Raw genomic sequence first — 5,000 nt, forward strand, 5'->3', positions numbered from 1 at the left:
ACTCTCGCTGTGCCTTTTTTTCTGGCTCAGTGACCCAATCCGCTTCTACGTCTCGGCGTCTTTCTCTCTCACTCTCGTTCCGCTTTATTTCACTATATACATATGAATGTGTATTTAAGTGTGTGTACATACATGCATAAATACATGTATATATGTAACTATATATGTGTGGGGGTGGGTGGATGTGGATGTGTGTGTGTGTGTGTGTGTGTTTGTGTGTGTGTGTGTGTGTGTGTGTGTGTGTGTGTGTGTGTGTGTGTGTGTGTGTGTGTGTGTGTGTGTGTGTGTGTGTGTGTGTGTGTGTGTGTGTGTGTGTGTGTGTGTTTGTGTGTGTGGAACGCTAACACGAACACAGTAACGTGCACACAAAGATAAAAAAAAAAACAGCCACAATAAAAAAAATAGTTAAATCGTGGCGTTTCTACCACCTCAAGAGTGCCTCATCAGACGGACAAATTACCAAAAATGGATCCACTTCGGCAATTTCCTCGTCTGATGAGGCACTCTCGACGAGTTCGAAACGTCACGATTTTATTTTCCATATCTCATTTCTTTATTCTCCTTCCTACATTTGTATATACTTACTGATTTATTCGTCACTCATACTTCTCCCTTCCTCTTCCTTCTCCTCATCATCCCCTAATCCTTTCGCATTCCTATCGCCATCAACCTCATCACTACAACGAGTTTTCATCACCCGTGTTAAGTCACGTGATCCATGTGCATCCTTTTATCGACATTCAACATCTAATAGCGTTTAATATCACGTGATCAGACCGAGCCAGTGGAGTCACGACACCTTGTTAGCTCCTCTTCCCTTCACCTTCACCCTGGCTCGCATCCTTGGTGTTCACCCTTTCCCCCTCACACTGGCTCGCACCCTTAAAGTACACCCCTTCTCCTTCACCTTGGCTCGAACCCTTAAAGTACACCCTTTCTCCTTCACCCTGGCTCGCATTCTTAAATTTCACCCTTTTTTCCTTAAAGTACACCCTTTCTCCTTCACCTTGGCTCGCACCCTTAAAGTACACCCTTTCTCCTACACCCTGGCTCGCATTCTTAAATTTCACCCTTTTTTCCTTAAAGTACACCCATTCTCCTTCACCTTGGCTCGCACCCTTAAAGTACTCCCTTTATCCTTCACCCTGGCTCGTACCCTTAAAGTACACCCTTTTCTCCTTCACCCTGGCTCGCATCCTTAAAGTACACCCTTTCTCCTTCACCCTGACTCGCACGCTTGATATTCACCCTTCCTCCATCGCCTTCGACCTCCACCCTTAATTATAAAAGGTGAGGCCAGGTCGCTGTACGTGTGTGGGTGTCTGTCCATTTGTGTGTGCACGAATATATAGAGACAGACAGACAGAGAGAGAGAAATAAGCAAAGATCTTTTACCTGCTCTCCTTTTCTTCTTCTTGGTAAGACTATGCTTTGGATTCTTCAAAGCCACAAAGAATTGCCAAGGGTAGACATCCAAGCCCAAGGTCATCGATGACTATACTTTGGAAATATTTTTCAAAAAGTAGATTTCCCCTTTTAAATGGCTGGATTGAGGGTCAGGAGTACCAACGCAACAAATCAGCTTAGTAGTAAGGGCTGCCAACTGCATTTGAGTAAACGTACATGTAGGGTTGCTGGGTGTACACGCGGGAACATCAGGGAAATGGATAAAAATCGGATAAAAGTGGGATGAAAGGAAGGAAATAAAATGGAGGAGGAAGAGTTGCATAAAAGGGGAAGAGGAGGGGGGATGACGCGATAAAAAGGGGAGGAACAGATTAAATAAAAGGGAGACAGAGAGAAGGGATACTCGGGACGAAATTATAGCCGATAAAGGGGAAGAGGGGGAAGTCAGGAGAGGGGATATGGCAGAATAATTAATGAAAAAGGGAGCGACAGAAAATTGCGAGTTTGTCAGAGGAGAAAATTGGTGAACAAGCAGGAATATGCAATAGCAGTCTCTTGCACACTGTGTCTATCACACACTGTCTAACAGCGAGTAATCTGTGTCTGGAGGCCTGGGACACTGTCTATCAAACTGCCCACCTGAGTTTGTGTTTACTCTAATATCTATCGCTCTGACAACAGCACGCTTTGCCTAGCATGTTGATATTCATACTGCAGCATTTGATTTCCGTGTGTGTCTATCACTATTAAAAGACTTTCGTTTCCGCTGTTTTGATATATACCTCGAAATCTACTGTTATATTTACCACGCTCTTTTAAAACAGCTGATCGTTAAATGACATGTGCCAAGCTATTTCCTCCTTTTTGCAGTTTGTCTCTTAAAATGCGTCGCCACAGTGATCTTTATCAGTCTGTCCTGCATCTTTAACGTATTCTTTAAGCAGTCACTCCTCCCAGAGCATATGCTTACTCAGGAGTCTTGGCTTCTTATTATTCGGGGAGAATATGCTTACACCAGGGCCTCGCCCCTTCCATGCACAAGGGAATATGTGCACACTTAAGGGCCGCCCCCATCCATACATTATCGCCAAGCAAGCAACGTCCTCTCTGGGGAATCTTATTTCACGACGCCCATATAGGAATTAAGCCCAATGGTTACTGTGTCTCCAAGGACGCCGTGTTCTCCTAAGTTCTCCCTCGCGCCGCCCTCAGGAGTTATGGGCGCCCCCGGAACAGTGTTTAGGCACGGGCCCCTCGCACTTCCGGCTGTGTTGTCGTCTGTCTGTTGCGCGATGCTCATCTTGAAGTCTTCCTTGCTTAGAGGATGGTAGGCTAGGTTCGCACCCGATTTGCTCACGACTTGCTAGAACGATTTTTTCCCAAATTTCGTTATTTTCTCTTTGGTATCGATTGCTTCTTAGTACATTATGCGGAACGGTCAGGCTATTAAACATGTTCCTAATTCGTGTGCTAATCACAGCTTAATTGTACAAAGCGGATGTCATTTAATCACACCGACCCTTGGTTAGATTACGTGGATTAGTTATTCATTAATATAATTTGCAGAGAAAAAAGAACATGGCCATTAGGGATTTCGGTCACACAGAGAATAACTAGGGCGGCAATGACCACAACCACGCCAAACTTTGTTCCGAACTTTGTATCAAAAATCCGTTAAAGGTACCGGTACTGTGGTGTTTCGGAGCTTCAATCGCACAGGTTTTTTCTTTCTTTTCTCATTTCTGAATATACTTTCATTCGTCAAACCATATTTATAGAGACTTGAAATGTGCTTTGAGGTTTCAGTCGCGGGACGAAACATTTGAGAGACCCACAGAACCGGTAGTGATCGGCCAGTTGTGCACGAGGCTGGCAGGATTTCTAATGCTAGAGGAGGCTGGGCACACTGGCGGATAGCATGTACAAGATATGGATTATATATATATATATATATATATATATATATATATATATATATATATATATATATATATATATATATATACATATAAATATACATCTATATATATATGTATATATATGTGCATATATATATATATATATATATATATATATATATATATATATATATATATATATATACATATATACATATACATACGTACATATATACATGCACATGTATATGTGTTTCTATGTATGTATATATATATATATATATATATATATACATATATATATATATATAATATATATATACATATATACATACACATACACATATATACATATAGATAAATAGATATAGATATAAATATAGATATAGATATAATACACAGACATACACACACACACACGCGCGCGCGCACACAGACACGCACACACGCACACACACACACACACACACACATATAGATAGATAGATAGATAGATATAGATATATAGATATATATATGAAGATAGACAGATAGAAGATGGATAAATCGATAGATAGAGAGACAGAAACATAAAAATAGGTTCAAATATAGATAGGCGGATAGATAGATCGGTTAAGATGTATTCTGTGTCTGTGTGCATGTAAGTGGGTGAATATGGATATATTTGTGCACACGTCTCGTAATTATGCACAGTGAGGGCCCGACTCTTGCCAGCCACAGGAGAACAACGCTCGGTCCCTGGCCCCCCCTCACGCCAGCTCTGATGAATATTCCCTCTTTCCCCTTCCTGCCAAAGGCGGAGTTATATATGTGTCGATTTTTTTATTCTTTTCCCTGGGATTTCATTTGATTTCGACATTAGGCTCCTCGCTTCTCTATGGCTGGGAGGAAAGGTGCATATGGCAATGAATGTGATCGAGAAGGAATATTTGTTGATTTTCGGTTCTGCAACTTAATTTTTTTGTTCTTCTTTTTCTTATTATTTTCTTTTCTTGTTTTCCGTTCTATGTAGGTCTCCCCCCCACACACATTTTTTTTCGCTTTCATGCCTCATTCTAGCATTCTGTTGCTTTTACTTCCCGTTCACTTTTTCTTTTTTTCTTCCTTTTCTTTCCTACGCTGTTCGCCCCCCCCCCCCCTTCTCTAGGGGCTTATCCCAACGAGATCTCATGATTTGACTGGAAACAACACTGATACCATAATCAAACTGACTGACTTTGACTTACGCTGACTGACAGTACTTGATGATGTGTTGTAGATAATGGACGAAAATATGCATACGGTTAACAAAAATAATTTACGAACATTAAAGACACGAACCTGACGGACAATCAGACGGAAAACTACCAATAACTAGCAAAAGACTGGTAGTAACAAGCAGTCGTAGTCTTTCCTCGAACGAAGGGGTGACTTACAACAGAGACAAAGACCGTTAATTAACTTCGAAGCTGATGCAAGGCTAGCTTCGCCTCTGTATAAACGGACTCGCCGGCCAGTCGACTAGCTGGACCGTGATTGGTCCGCTGAGGTTAGTGACCTGAGATTGGGCCATGAGGAATTGGACTAAAATCACTCGAAGACGACGAATATAATCTATAACTTTAATTTCAAGTTTTTCAAGTTTCTTTTTTTGTTTGTTTATATGTTTGTTTTATTTGTCTGTTGTTCATTCAGGTTCATTTTTATTTTTTTTAA

At 41.2% G+C, this 5,000-nt stretch overlaps 1 protein-coding gene across 1 annotated transcript in view; it reads right to left on the bottom strand.

Annotated features, from left to right (window-relative positions):
• Positions 1-5,000, bottom strand: part of LOC138866647 (cell adhesion molecule Dscam2-like) — a 113,962-nt gene that overhangs the window by 108,409 nt on the left and 553 nt on the right. The window lies entirely within an intron of this gene.

This window comes from Penaeus vannamei, chromosome 26 (genome assembly GCF_042767895.1).
Source record: "Penaeus vannamei isolate JL-2024 chromosome 26, ASM4276789v1, whole genome shotgun sequence".
NCBI lineage: Eukaryota > Metazoa > Arthropoda > Malacostraca > Decapoda > Penaeidae > Penaeus > Penaeus vannamei.